Genomic DNA, 16,738 nt, shown 5'->3' on the forward strand with positions numbered 1-16,738 from the left:
AATTGAGAACTTAACAGCGAGGGTGCAAGCTCCTCGCTATGTATGCCCTTTATCCATCGCGACCTAGACATCGAGGTAGCAACCGCGACTTAAACCTAGACCTCGATCGCGATGTATCTTCGGCATGTCCCTACCCTAAGTGCCAAAAAATATTATCTCGCGGAAAACATGCATTTACTTATGAGACAGACAATACAGGTGTGTCAGAGTGATTCACACACACGCTCAGGTCTACACGCTTGCGCAGGTAGTAAGAATTGAATTTTGATTCTTCTCCGGTCGCCTGTACAGATTGCTACGCCTGTGCTGTTTGCACTGCAGCTGCTGGCACAAACGCTCCGGTTTACCTGTACAGGTAAACCTCACCGGTATACCGGAACGTGTGTGTCGGGCATAAGAATAATTTGATATTAGCATCCTAGTCCATAAATATCAGCATCGTCCCTGTCATACTGAAGTTTTGTACGATCGTGATATATTCATGCCAAGAACAGAAGCTACTATTAACTAATAAAAGCAGAACTTGAATAAAAGCCTTGTTAATTTCGATATGGCCTACAAAGGTTTCTCCAACCCGTAGAAGAGATCTGAGACTTAAGAAATTCGAAATGTTCATTAAAATACAATTGAAAGGTAGCAAACATTTATGTAATTTATGCTCGTTGGATTGGATTTGAGTTTAGAATCCCTTTCAGTCTCATGGCTATAAAACATGATGACCTACAACTTAACGTTGATCTGAACCACACGAGCTCCTATCCGGAATTGCCATATACTTTTATGTCTCTCCACAATGTTTAATAAAACTGTCTGCGTTTTTGATTAAAATTATTCTACCTTATTGTGTGAAACCCTACAGTGCTAGTTATATGTAAATTCTAAATTCTCTATATAAGCCCTTCTCCCATACAAGTTTCAAATATTCTTGAACTGTAGTATATCAGATGAAAATATATTGTTTAAAAACTTTCTCAAAATTTCCAAAACGCTACTCAAGGTTTGATTTTATCTAATGCCTATTTGATCACTACGGGAGTATGTGTGCTTGATATATTCACTTAAACAGTGTGTATATCATTTTAATCTATTCTCAATTACAACGCGGAATGGTATAGGCTTAGAGGCAAATCCTTCTATGAGCTCTGTTGATGGTGGAGGTTCATTTGATGGAATACGGAAGGTGAATTTCTGTAGCATCATTGTTGTAAACAAAAAGAGAATCATCTTTGCTATATTTTCACCAAAACATCGTCTTCGACCTGGAAAAAAAATACAGAAATTGACTTTTAACTCCCATTATAATATTATTGCTTGGAACTAATTCTTTATTAAACCTGCGGAGTTCTTGTGTGCTTTTATAACAAATTAATATCATATGCAAGCAAGGACTCATGTGTTGCTTGTTCAACACAATTTGTTTATGTATAATTGCAGTAACATCTAAGCTAATAATGTCGTTAACACTATAGGGTGAGAAATCCTGGTAGGAAGGAGGGGCTTCCTCAATTAATATTTTTGGAATAAAATTCCACTCTTTGATCAGTTACTGTGCGATGGGGTAAATAAAGAGACAACATTGTCAGCCGTAATTACCAAATTATTCTACTTTATGTGTAATTAACTTGTATTTTATTTTCCATAAGTAGGAGTTTTGCTTTGTGTATAATTACATAAACACTAATTGTTTGCTGAGCAAAACTATATATTTTCATTAAAAATTTAATTTTTGATTAAAATATATGGTATTGCTCAGCAAACAATTGGTGTGTATATAATTATATTTCATGTGTAACCATGAGATGATATAGTGGTATGGAGAGACGCAGAAAACAACTACATAACTATACTAAAATAGTTTTGAATGTTAAAATATGTTAGTTCTTATGTCGAAGCAAAACATATGCGGGCGATAAGCATTATTTTCTCGTGGTCTTCCTTTTTTGTTTTTTAGACACTAATGATTTAACACCCTGAAGGACATTGTAAATAGTGCAGTATCTATATATTTTTAATTTAGGCTGTGACCAGAAACATTGCAATTCAACGAAAATCGAGATGAGATGATAAATTTCATGATTCTCAGGAACAATACCAGTTCAACCAAAACTTTGATCTCAAAAACTTTTTGCTGTTTTACACGATTTCTAATAGGAAAACCATAAATTGCTAAAGTAATTTGTATCGTGAACACAATGGACGATAATTTATCAATAGGGCCTATTAAAGTGACGGAAGTAATTACACATTGTTTTTCAATTATAAATACAGTTTAAATGTAGATCCTGTAATTTTTAATACATTAAGATCGTATTCGTATATCCTGTAAAGCAGAAACGTTTCCACTAATAATGACACAATATTCATAGCAATGGCATGAATGCTCTTAACAATGATCCTAATACTAATAGTTTTCCTTATCTGATAAATTGACTTTGAAATTTTATTTTATATTTCCGAAATTTGCACCGAATTTTCAAATCTACTTTATTCTGCTGGTATGCTATCCAATGTGGATCTACATTCCAAGAAATGCCGTTTTGAGTTAAAACTATAATATACCCATTAATAGCGTGAATCTAAATACATCAGCATTAATAATTTGTATTCTACTACATGAAATGTTTCTGCTTCATACTTTACCTACGGTTCTTTATTGATTCGTAGTTGCAATGTTAAGGCATTGAAACTCTTATTCTCATTAAAATGTTGTTACGATTTCCATACACTGACCTGCGTCGAGGTTATATTTTAAACAAGTAAGGAAACTTATATATCAATATAACTTTTAGTAAGGTTCTACCTGCTTGACACTAAAGAAATGCTATATAGAGTTATTAATTAATGTCTACAAGTGTAGCGAAACCATAATTACACAACTTTTGTATGCAAAATTAGAGTCTATTTCTCTGATCTTAATTTTGTGTTTGGCATAACCTTTTCTGAATCACAGCGGAAAAGATACAAGCTACCCTACCCTACTTTACTCGTAATGACCTGTCTAGCCACTTTAAGGTAGTTGTGTTTAAACCTACGTTTGAGCAGAGCACTTAGGCATATCAATATTTTTCAATATTTGCAGCATAATTATGGTAAAATAATAACATTAATAGATAAATTTAATTTATTCTTTGTTGTAACTCTAAAAAAACTGTATAGTTATAAGTCAGTCGTGAAGTGCCGGAATATCTTACCTCCTCCATACGGAAAAATATGTTCTGTGTTAATAATTTGCCCATCTTTCAGAAATCTGTCTGGATTAAATTCATCTGGATTAACCCACGTTTCTTTGTCCCTATGGGCAGATAGTAAACTGAGCCAGATAGGTGTACCCTGAAATAGGAGATTCATTAAGAAAAAAATTAAAAAAAAACAATTGTGTAACGGAAAGAACTTGAAAATGCCATAAATTATTTAGAATATAAAATGGAACGAATAAAAAAATAACGGTATTCACGTGTGAGTTAATTGTACGATACCAAAATTTGGTTAATAAACTCATACACTGAGAACGATCCGTTATCCGGACAGCGATATATTGTGCCAATATACGGTATACTTGTTTGCTACGTAAATCAGTACAGAGCATACGTTAACCATATCCTACATATGTACTGCCCTTAGGTGATACATCATGCCGTTACAGGATGTCTGACATCTGACAGTCTTCCGGATATTACATACGTATACGTATGTTACATCCATCAGCTATATGTTACATACATCTATCTGTATGTGAGATACTGACTACCTATATACAGTTTTTTCGTTTGTACGGAAAATACGCTTATTCGGAACACTTATACTGAAAGCATGTATAAAATATACTTTTCAGGTATACTTTTGCTATACGTTAAGTAAAAAAAAATTACAGGATGTACTCATGTAACCTATGTATTTACGTACGTCACATACCATTTTTTTCTCAATGTAAACATTAAAATTGCAATATTTGAAAAGAAAAGAGTTAGAAACGATAAATTATGTGGATAGATACCTGAGCAACTCTGAACCACTTATAACCCTCAAAGACGTTCCATGTATGTTCGAGAGTCTTAACAAAATACGCACAAATCCATATCTCAGAAAGGAACAATCGACGTAATTTATTCGACATTGCAGGACTATGTTGTTCTGTCGTACCTCAAGCTATGCACTGTTAAAAATAATTTCTTAAATTTGAGAAACAGCTTCTTATCTGTGCACCGAGACAATATTTTCTTAGAAATGAGATTTTGGCAATTCTCATTCATAACGAAAGTAACAGTATATTTTCTCTTTTCGCTTTATACAACCTCATCTACTTTTCTTCATTTCTCATTAGACAGTTTCAAACTCTTCTTTCTAAGAAAAGATAATCTCGGTGCACAGATAAGGAATAATTTCTCAGATTTAAGAAAGTATTTTTAACAGTGTGTGGTTTTGAGATGTTGATAAGTTTCACCTGACGTTTCTCCAGCGATTTTCGTTTATAAATCGTTGTACAATCACCTAATAATAAAGCACCCGTTGTTTCTAGGTTTTATGTCACATAATAAACACGGCTAATAGATAAATATTCATTCCCCAACATACTATTATTATTATTGGCATCTCTTAAATGTTGTTTGAGATTTGAGTACTCCTGATGCACTACAAGAATGTAACAAAATCTCAGAGACGGTACATTCCTTTAAGTGGGTTCAATTAAGACTTATCTTGTTAATATTTTGGTTTAAGTTGGTAAGTGCAGTAAAATAATTATAATTAAAGTATGTATTTAACAAACGTTTGTTGAGAGACGTATAACGAATCAAGTGCATATATCACCGTTATGTCTGCCATTGCCTGACAATTTGCAATGTTTCAAAGTTACACTATTTCGTTGATTGAACTTTAGATAAGTTGCAGGCGTCTATTAATCATTTCCATTTGAACAATGGTATGGTATTAACCCTTCTAGGATTTTTAGTAACTTTTGTTACAATGGCATAGTATTGTCTTTGATCGCTTATTTAGGCTCTATAATAGGTATTTAAGCCGTTTTTTTTCCTATTGGTCAAGTAAAGGTTGGATCAAAGAACGCCCCACATGCGTTTTGGAACCGGATGGTCAGCTGGACGGAGGGGCCTGACTTTTTTTATTTTTTCTTAAGGGAAATTTCAAAAAAAAAATTCACCCCTTTATTTTTCAAGATATCAGATTTAAACGTTATATACGAATTATGTGCACCTTTGGGTATTTTTAAAAGTTTTTCAGATCCCTACATGAATCCGGGGCCGGGCGCGGCGAACGCAAGTGTTCTCGTAGGTGATTTGCTCAGAAAAATTGGCAGTTTCCCCGATTTTTCCGGTTCAGGTGTATGATACTGACATATGAGTGGTACCGTTGGAGAGGGCACGTTATACTGAAGAAAGTGGCGTTTGAACCTAGAGTCAAATAGGTCAGATAATAATGACGCAGTATATATTTGAAGTATTTTATATGTATGAAAAACTTGCTCACTTTCAGACTTTCAAAAATTTCTCCCGACCTCAGTTTTCAAAACGCAAGATTGAAATTTTGCACAGGTATTACGTACATAACAACATATTTTCTTTAGAGAAACGCAGATCCTTACGTGAACCCAATCCCGGGCCAGAGAGGCGCAAAATTTCGAAAAAAAATATTTCGAAAAATCTCCCGTGGAACGTATGCTTTATCTTTTAAAAAAAGGTATGAACCATGATCCTACGATAAATAGTAATGAAGCAGTAGCAGTTTGGGTGAAGGTCTAAAGTGTACCTCAAAAAGTGGAAATCTTGAAAGGGTAAAATGTTAGAAAATATACTGTATCCTCCGTGGCTAAGTGGATAGTCTACGCGCCTTTGGCGTGGAAGACTCAGGATCCGTTACCGGCAGGAGCTTAGGTGGTTTGAATTCCACGTTAATCAATAGATCCCGTCTCATATAGCCTCGCTGCTGAAAGGGACGTTAAACTCAAAATCGTCATCATCATCAAAATATACTGTAACTTAAAGTGGAATAAAACGATACGGTTAGACGGTTATATCTTAAACGGTTATAGATAAATTCTTACCAGGAAACGCTAGGAAGTAAATCTAGAAAACCGTTCCCAAAACAGTTCACGAGACATATTAAAATGTTACATCATAACTCTAGATTGTACTAAACCATGTTACTGTAATAAGTATATTGAATCTGTGGTATTGTGTGATGATGTCTTTAAAATATTTCAAGTTTTAAATTTGAAACATAGAACATGATGAACTTGTAAGTTATAATTAATTCTTTGTACATGTTTTAATGCGTTCTAAATTTCTGTGTATCAGTGGCTTATCTAGAAGGTAAAAATTGGGGGACACCCGAAACGCTGACTATGATAAATACAGGGTGCGGAAAAAGTCCCGGAAAGGTCCAATATCTCGTGAAATATACAGTTCAGCAAAACAAAAATAACACTTGTTAAATTGTTTTGAAAAAGCTATCCAATGATACCAAACCCAATCCCCTATCCCCACTCTCTTTGGGGGTACGAGGAATAACTTCAAAATTTTAAATGGAAATTCACATTTTTTTATTGCACATTTGGATTCTTCAGGACCCAAAATTGACCCAAAATTGAAAACAGTGCCTTCACGGATTTCACTTGAATCGATACACACAAAAATGGGGGCTGCAAAATATTATGAAATGTAGCCTCTCACTATCGTGCTCTGTGGCCATACGGTTAGCGTACTGATCTGAGGAATCAGAAGTCATGGGATCGATTCCCGCTCAGGGTAGCTTATTTTACGTGGATTTTTATACCTCAATAATGAATTCATACATTTTAAGTTCGATCAAAAATAATGCATTTGTCCATATTTATTAATTTGCAAGAAAAGAGTGGCGACAAAAATGGTTTATTTGGTTGTAAATAACCCTATGAACTCTAACCCTAATAACCCTATTACTAACAACTACTCCATAAAGAAAGCTTGCAAAGCAATTATCGAAATTTGTATTCTATGTAACTTCAATAAAGTACTAATTGAAATTAAAACGTATAGAATTTATTTGGGGAAATAAGAGAACAAATACTCGAGTGGGGATTGAACTCAGAACCTCTGACTCTACAACCGAACACGCTTACCGTGCGACCACAGAAGCCAGGACTGATAATTAGCATTTTCTTAACGTTTTGCTGCACCGTCTTTTTTTTTTGCGTGTCGATTCAATCGCCCTCTGCGAAGACCCTGTTTTCAATTTTGGGTCAAATCACTGTTACTTTTTCTGGAGAATCCAAAGCTGTAATAAGAAATAGGGGTTCCCATTTAAAATTTTAAAGTTACTCCGCATACCCCGAAGGGGCGGAGATAGGGGGTTGCGTTTGGTATTATTGGATAGTTTTTTATTCATAGTTGAAAAAGTAATTGTAATATTTATTTATAGTTGATCTCGGGTGAAAGCGATATCGTGACAATGCTAATTTTCATCTCCTATCAGGTTAGTTGAAAGGAAATACGGAAATAAATTAGAGAATAGAGAGGGCCCCTTAGCAAGAAAGCTCGCCCCCTTGAGTGATGCACCAACCTATATCTACGTGCACCTCCTACATGCAGTTAGAGATCTAAAGCAGCATGTCGTCTGTGGTGTCGCGCCGCGGTTTTTATCCTAAGACATTTACCGGGCAGTGTGTATTAGAGAAAGAAAGAAGAGTAAAATAGAAGATAGGAAAGCGCGTGAAGATTTTTCACCTCACCATTGGCTTGGGTAGTAGGAGGGAAAAACCTCCTCAAGTTATTTACATGGTAAACCACACTAAGAAGGGGTGGAAAAACCCATGTAAAATTATTATTTTACTGTCTGTATTTAATCTAACTTAAAAGCTGGGTGTGTTTTAATCTAACTTGTTAGTTGTCTGTAATTTGGTGGGCAAGTTTGGTTAGTGGGTCTTTGTGTTATTTTTAAGCATGCAACTTGGTCCTTGGCCTCGCCTGGTCGTCATCGGTTTTCGGTGGTTGCAACTTATCCATGTCCCTCTCTTCCCTCTGTCGGTTTGGATTTGGCGCTGCTTCCCCCGTTTTGTCTGCTTCTGGTGGCTATCTGAGGTTTGGTGACATACAGTTCGCCGGTTGTTGTAGATATGGTGTTTATTGTCAAGTGGAAGATCTTTTTTATTGCTGTAGCTATTGCATCGGTGAGTCTGGGTCTGTTCGCTGGTGGCGTCGTCATCGTTAATATTGATGTAACCCACGTTACTATTTGTTGCGTTGCTCTATTAATAGCTTCGTCTATTGCTTCAGATGTGATGTGGTTGTGGGTTTCGTCTTGTTTTTGTAGGACATCTTTCTCTGCTTGTTGATTTGTTGTTTTCGTTTGTCCCTGATAAGGGCCTGTTTTTGTAAAGTTTTCTTCTGTGATAAGTTTTGGCTTGATGATTTGAGTTGAGGTCTTCGGTCTCATGGGACATTCGCTACTTCCTGTTCTGTGGCCAGTTGTTTTGCATGTGGCACAGAAGTTCCTGTTTGTTGCCATATTACATGGGTCTTTGTGCGTTTGGCCACACCTGTGGCACACTCTCTCGCTGGTACATTGAAACTTCCGGTGCCCATATGCGTAACAATTCCAACAGGGTGATTTTCGAGGTTGGCTTCTTGATTGTTCTACTCTGTAAGTCTTTGATTCTGTCTGTAGGCCTTGTGTAATGAGCTTGTTGACGTCTTCTGGATGTGTTGTAAACATTCTCACTAGTGGAGTTGGGCCATCGTTTGATTGGATTCTGTTCAGGCTGGTAAACTGTATGTTTTGCTTCTGTAGTTCTTCTTGCAGGCTTTTTAGATCCTTGGTTGTGGGAAAGCCTTTAACTACACACGTGAACATGTGTATCTTCTTCTTCCTCTGGTTAGGTTTTGGTGTTTGGTTCTTCCCTCCATCTTGACTGGCTTCTGGTAGGCTGCTAGTTGGGGGCTTCTGATTGGTAGTTAAAGTTTTGCTTTGGTCCTGAGAAGGGGCTGAGTTTTTGGTTTGTGCCTGTTGCTCATTTCCCACTTTAGCTGGTTTGGTTTTCACCTGTATGTGACTGGTTTCCACCTGTGTGTGTTTGGTCTTTTCTTCTGAGAGTTTGGTTCCTTCCTGTGTGAGATTTTTTGACACTGCTTCTGTTGTCTTCTCTTCTGAATTTTTCTTCTTTCTTCCTCTGCGTTGAACTACCTGGAAGTGGTGATCTTCTTTATCGGCTTTCTCACTTGAGATTTCTGGTTGGAAAACTGCTTGGTTGTCAACGTTCAGTCCGTCTTGGGATAGCTCTGGAGCTGTGGGATGGTCCTCATAAGGCCCGGAACCCTGTTTGCTGCGGTGCTGGTTTGGTGTGATAGGCGTCAGCGACACCCCGTCTTCTTGGCATCTCTTTTCTCTCTCATAGAAAATAGCACGGGACCCAAATTCAGCTGCCCTGAAGATCTTGAGAAAGATTTCTCTCGCTGCTGCTGACTTGAAGTATACTCCAAAGTAGTCCTTCTCGTCAACTGCACTGAATTCCCTGGGATCCATCCTCTCTTCTATAATGGCACTTACGTCTTGTTCGGAAAATCTGCTGTTAACATTTTGGATGAGCACCGGTGGCACTGACAGCGCCAGCAATGCATCGGCGTCCAGCATTGTGCTCACGATCTGCTCCTGCAACTCCCTTGCTTCACCTCTGCTGTCTTCTTCATCGGCATAGGTTTGCCTTCTTGTTTCGTGTTGCTTTCTCTGGTTGTGTTTGTTGGCTGCTCCCACCTCATCTGCAACCTTCCTGGCAGGCGTCTTCTGTACCCGTGGCATGGCTCTAAACACGGCCGGAAATTGAGCTTGCAAATGTGGTAGCTGGGAATGGTCCTGACAAGGGCCAGATGTGCAAAAGGATAAGTAACTTTAACTGCGTGTGTATGCTTCGCTAATGCTATCCCAAAGAGATAGTGTTGCGTTATCGTCAGCCGACTGTCGCCAAGGGCTGTACAACCTATATGGCCAGTGCGAATCTTGGTCCACAATAGGGGGTCAAGCCGACGGAAAACAATGCCTATTTCCTCAAGAAGCGGTGAGTGTTAAGTGTTGTGAGATCAATTTTATTATTCACGAACTCTTCTCTTTAAACACAGAATTATCTCAAAAGACTATTCTGTTTCTTTGGTGTCTTGCTTCTGACCACACCTTCGTTAACACCGCAAGGTCTCCCGGTGTGTCACGGCGTCTTCCAATACAGCAAACAGCATCTTCAGCGTGAAATTCTTCTCTGTGAGTCTCCTCCTCTCTTCAGCGTGCCTCAGATCAGTTGAAAGGAGGTTCGCTCAGCACTTAAATACTTCTGAGGAACAAGTAGTTCCGTAAATCGCCACATAGAGGCAGCACTACCTGAAAGTTGCTGTGAGTTCACTTCTTATCGTAAGCTTTCAGTAACGCTCAACAGATGGTTCCGACATCACATATTGCTTTTCCCTAGGATCTAATATTTTGTTAAACCAAACGAATTGTAAGAAGTGTACTAGATTCAAGAAAGGAAAGAGCGAAAGGAAGGAAATAAAGGAATCAAAGGAACATGTAATGGTCCTATTGGTTCAAATTGAGAACAAGTACGCACTCGGAATTTAGTGAATATATATTTCTTCGTCTCAAAACATGAGTCATACAGAGGTTTGTGCTCATATAATACCTTAATTTCAATGTAAAGGAGATTTCCGTAGCGATTAAGAATATAAGGACAACTTTATAAAAATCCTTCAGATCACTTTTCTTGCTCTAATAGTGTGTTCTGGAGTGCTATTTCCTTGCCGCGTTTACAATTCACTGGGTATAAATTCATGATAAATTGATAATATTCCTGCAAACTCTTAAGGCACAAAAATTATTAATCTGAAAAATTCACATGAACTTGTGCTAGATACAAACCAGAATTGTATGTACTGTCATTTAGAAAATATTATAGATGTTGGGCCCGCGCAACAGAGTGTGTGCATGTGTCAATAGGGAACAGGTGCGTTTATGGTAATGTATATCCGAATAAACTGATTTATTTTTACAAATTACAATTACTACTGATATTTGAATTTTTTTTAAAAAAATAAAAGTATGTGTTATTAGAAGGTAAGAAACTACTGTTGCTGGTTAGAATCGTAATTTGTGAATAATGGTGTGCCGTGTATATATCGGTGTGTATAGACTCTATATAATGCCGTGACATGTGAATAATGGTGTGACGTATGTGACGTGAACGACATTTCTTCACGAAGTTGTACAAAACTGCATGCAATCTCCTATATTTAACGTATTGTGCATTATATATATATATATATATATATATATATATATATATATATATATATATATATATATATATATATACAGTGGCGTATTTAGGGGGGTCTTCCGGGTTTAAGCCCCCCCCCGAAATCTTACTTACTATAGTAAAGTATATTAAATATCTTGCAGAATTTTCACATTTTCAGGCAAAGCCCCCCCGAAAGTTAGCAAAGCCCCTCCCGAAATAAAATCTAAATACGCCACTGTATATATATATATATAAATCTATAATGAACAACGCTGTAAATATAGGAAATCGCATAGCGTACAGTTTTGTGTAACTTCGTGAAGAAATGTGCAAATAACACTATTATACAACGATACCGAAATACTTCAGGTAATGTAATTTTAAGAGAATACTGTATTAGGAAAAGAACACCATTGTCTTGTCGTTAGAATGTTTGATTCATGTCCGCGTGGTCTCCGGTTCGATTTCCGGCCGGTCTTTCCCAATTTTCGGAGTCCATCAAGCGTAGTGAGGCAAACTGCGGAGTCACGTATATAAAAGACGTGACGGCCCCTAGGTCTAGGAAGCTCCTGACACGTGTGATAGAGACAGGGCGACGCAACGTGCTCAACACGTGTTAGTCGCTAGACTGGATGTAGTTAAGCGGTCGCTAACAGATGGTGTTGGAGAGGCTCAGGTCCATAGAGGACTGTTAAGCCAAATTGCTTTTTCTTTACAATACTATATTAACAAAAGTGCAAAAAAAAAGATCGAACTAATTGATGGCAATTTCAAACCAAATCTTCCGATAAGAAAACATAACCAAAAGTGATTACACAACTCAACAGTGCATGAATAAAGATACAAACCCTGTGAACAAGAAATTATGAATTGTAGGGTAGTGCAAGGCGTAAAATATCCGGTCGTCAGGTCGCCATTGGCGACTAGAAATTTCGAGTTGGCCATCAGTGTTCAGTAGGAATGGTATCTGCCTAAACTCACAGGGCTGCATAGTTTCTGTTTCGCACAAAATTAATTGTCACTGAGAGAAAACTCAGAATGTGAAGTTTTCACAACTTACATGGAAACTGAAGTCTTTACAACGTTGTAATTAGCCTCTCCTTTCCCAAATTTGCTTCCAGTTATCCCATTTTGTTATGTTCAACATATGTCTCAGCGTTATAGAAATTCTATGGGAAAGACTGCGATTTCAATATGTTTTCTTCATATTCAAATGGACAATATCTGTCTTATCGTCATCGGAAAATGAAGCTTTTAGAAACATTTATGAATATAGTTAGTATCTACTTCGATCTGGATTTTTACATGTAAAAATTAACTAATAGGTGTTTCATAACGGCGTAGGAGGTACAAAATATATTCTAAAACTAGAATATTGCAGGAGACCCTTAAGCCCCTTGCGTTCCAGCGACATAAATGTGGATATCATAAATTACTCCGTAGCAAAATACCAGTGACATCCATGGGGAAGGCATGAAAACGTATCCTTTATTAAGGATTGTATTAATCCTGGAGATGATGAAATTTGTTAGTGGATATAAGGCAAGACTTAGGTCTACTATTTTTCCTTAGGTGACAGTACTTAACTGAAAGAAAGGACAAAAAAAAAAGGTTTCTCCGAGTAGTTGACGGGTCTAAGGAAGCATGCAATCACGCACGTATGTATTTCTTTTGACGAAAAACAATTGGCAACTTCGAGATTAGAAAGATGAAAAAGTACAAATACTTTGTCTTTGATTATCAGTCAGTGTTGCCAACCTTAAGCAGCATAAAATCCCTTCAGAATATCAAAATTTCCCTTTTTCCAAACAAATGTTCCACAATGCAGATATTTTTTTGTGTGTGGATGTGTGTGTGTGTGTGCTATTGTACAAAAATGATATTCACTGAACTTTATATCAACAATAACTATGCCCTATATAACGGTCTGGATAGTCTTCGAACGATAAACGAAAACTTGGTATTACAGCACGCACATAGGAAAATGGCACCTGGAAGGCAAGAAGTTAATTTGATATATACATTAACAAGTTATATTCGTCTCAATGTTGTAGAAAATAAGATGAGATGAGGTGATAATTTCTATTTTATAGTCTTTTCTATGTACATCCTCTACACAAATTCACAAAGCAATGAACTTTTGTGAATAGTTCATATCTACAATGAAGTGGGCTTTTATCATGTATCTTTGATTTAAACGCCTCTTATAAGAGAGGACGAAAGCAGTTGAAATACGTAAAGAATAAAGTGTGAGAACTCCTGTGTAAGCAATCTACAGCTTCTTTTAGTTTCCCGAAAAACGCCAGAATTTCATCAGCTAATTCATGACTTAAAGAAAATAAACGAATTACTCAAACGCTCTTTAACTATTATAATCAGTATGCTGATATTAGTTTTTTCCTCCTTTGCAAGTATGAATATGAAATTTTGGCTCTCAAGAAACAATTATCTTTAAAAGATATACATTCATCGTTTGAAAAAAAAAGGTAGGACACTGCAACTAGTTACGTTTTCGGATAATATAATGCTGATATTCATCTACATGAAGAAATAAGATATACGGGCAACCGTACTACAACTTGCTCGTTTCAATTTCTTAATCTAAGTCACGTTATGTTACAGCTGACAACTCACTACTGAAAGTTTGAAATGCAAGTAAATTTAATAGTTGTTTCCGGAAAAGTCTGTCCGAAGAGAACTGACTCCTAAAAGTAAACTACCCTTCGCTGATGTCTCTGTAAATTTGGGGGGGCCCATTCAGATGCAAAAGGTATATATATATATATATATATATATATATATGAAGATTTTTAAAAAAAGTGCAGTCAAATTATGCCAAATATTGTATATTCAGAAATACAATAGTGGGGCCACATGAGTTTTGGGGGAACGCCCCCACTCACCCCCAGAATCGGCGCCCTTGACTTTATGCAGAATTATGGGTAGTGCTATTAGTGAAATGTTTGTTTATTGAAAACGAACAAACTCGCTTGAGTCATTTCAAAGTAACGTCCGATAGAACTCACTCCTAGAAGGAACAATCTTGAGCGGCTTTCGCTGCATAAGAAATGACCTATCACGTATATTGTATGCTTATAGTTTGAAATATTTATATTTAAAATATGAAGCAAATTGACTTGGTCATTTCTGAGAAAATAGTTAAAAGAACTCACCCTTAAGAGTAAGCTACCCTCTGTGGAATTTTAAAGCCAAATGAGTTATGCCATATTATGAGGGTATCAATGAGTCATTTATTTTTTGAATATGAGCAGAATCGTCTGATTACTGTTTTTGAAACGATCATCTAATAAACTCTTTTCCAACAGTAAAGTATACCTCGTGGATTTTCTCAGAGAAAATATGAGTTATTCAGAATTATAGAGTTATTAATAAAATATTTGTTTATGAAATATTTAGACCTATAAATAAAATCGCCTGAGAAGTTTTTAATAAAAATAGCTAAACCTGTGCTTTCTACACAGTACATCATTCACATGTGAGCATGTATTTCCTTGTCATTCTTACAATACCTGTACAAGTCAGTTTACAGGCACAAGTAAAGGAGATCATTATAAAAATCGGCAAAGGGTATCATAAAAGGGACATTTTTCGGTTATTTTTTGACTATCTCGAACCGTTTGCGAGATTTGAGCCTACTTGCGGTTGGAGTTTGTAATTCAAATATGATCATTGTTTTCTTTCTTCTTGCATGTAGTAGGTATTAAGAAAGTACATTACACAAACAATTAATTATAACGTCAGTGATATATGGTATTCACTGGGCCCAAAAGACTTAAAACCATAAAGATTCATCTTAGACTGGAGAAATAGTTATCCTTCATTTTTCATTATTGTTTGGCCATGAAACAAACACCGAAGAGATATACTAATCCCGTAAATAAATGTCTGGTGTTGGAATCTATAACTCATAGGATGTGATGCTTTATTTTTCAAAATTTTAATACTTCCCAGTGTATCTGTAAAAAGAAAAAAAAAGTAATAAAGAAATAACTGCCATTTTTAAAAACATACTCAATTAGAACAGAACAATCTACAGAAATTTGCAATCGATCAGTGAAACTGACATAATTCTAGAGCTTGCGATTTGCGAGATATCAGTGTGAAAAGAACTACCCCCAAACAAATAAACACTTCTTGACCACAAACGTATAAACCTAGCATTTTAATATGTAGATCTTCTAAAACGACTCATCCCCAAAAGTAATCTAACCCTTGTGGATTTGTTCAGGTTAAATGAGTTATGTCAAATTGTGAAGTTAACAATGACATATTTATTTATGAAATATGAACAAAACCTTCTAAATCGTTTCGAAGAACATTATCCGAATAAAAACTCACCCCAAGAATAAACTACCCCTACAGTGAGTCATTTTCCCACAGAAATCGTCTATGCCATAGTAAATGGTTGTTAATGTCATATTGATATATGGAATATGAACAAAGTCGTAAGTCTTAAGTATGTTTATGTTTGTGTGTGGTATGTGTCTCCCCAATTTTGCACGACACTCTTTAACACTGCAACAATGGTTTGTATATTAAAATGAAGTAGCAATATCAAATGATCTCTTGTCAATACTATGTACTTAATACTATTTTATCACACACACACACACACAAAAATAATAATAAAACATGCCAGTCTTTTACCTTAGGTATTTTGTAGTCCAGTAGATCAAAATCTTCCATGGCCATTCTCGGAACTAGTGGTACTATTGGACTTATCCTTTGTAACTCAAGAATAGTGGCAACTGTGTAGGGCATCCTGAATAAAAGAAAAGAGAGTGCAATGTAAATACTGTAATTTATCAAAACATCAGTAATATAATAATATCACGTAGTATAGAAGATAAGTACTAGAACTCCACGTAGTGTGTTGGCGTTATTGAAATATTGAAGAGCATTTAGTAGTAGAGTTAGATTTAAACTACATCAGTCTAGATAAAGAAACCATATTCTTTTTTGATCTCACTCAAAGGGACCGAATTCGATATTCAGTTGAATGACGTAACCAGTTATACATAAATGAACGAAATGGAATTTCTATTGTTACGTTCCATGTTTACCTAATCAGGGACCTTTAGCACCAGAGATGATAGTTCTACCACTGAGTCACTCTATATAACCAGCGGAAAATTAGGACAGAAAAATTTAAAGTTGCAAGGTAAAGAAATGGAAAATATTTTGTTTCCCTGAACGCAAAGGGACTTCTTTTTGGTGATATGATTAGTGTCACGTCTATGGAGCGGGAGACCCGGTTTAGATTCCCAACGGGTATTAACGTGGCTTGGGTTATGCTCCACGAACTATATAGTCTCACTACCGAAAGGGACGTTAAAAATAATCCAATCAAATAACTTGGAACATTAGGTTCTTTGATTTAATGTTCCCCCCCCCAAAAAAAAGATCAAGGGGGCACGGTGGATCGATGCAGGGTAGTCGAGCAATTTTAGA

The 16,738-nt window shown here is 36.3% G+C and overlaps 1 pseudogene; it reads right to left on the minus strand.

Moving 5' to 3' along the window:
• Window positions 1–1,074: 1,074 nt before the first annotated feature.
• On the minus strand, window positions 1,075–7,147 carry LOC145676616 (farnesoate epoxidase pseudogene; annotated as a pseudogene).
• Window positions 7,148–16,738: the final 9,591 nt, after the last annotated feature.

This window comes from Thermobia domestica, unplaced genomic scaffold (genome assembly GCF_964235325.1).
Source record: "Thermobia domestica unplaced genomic scaffold, izTheDome1.hap1.1 HAP1_SCAFFOLD_244, whole genome shotgun sequence".
Lineage (NCBI taxonomy): Eukaryota > Metazoa > Arthropoda > Insecta > Zygentoma > Lepismatidae > Thermobia > Thermobia domestica.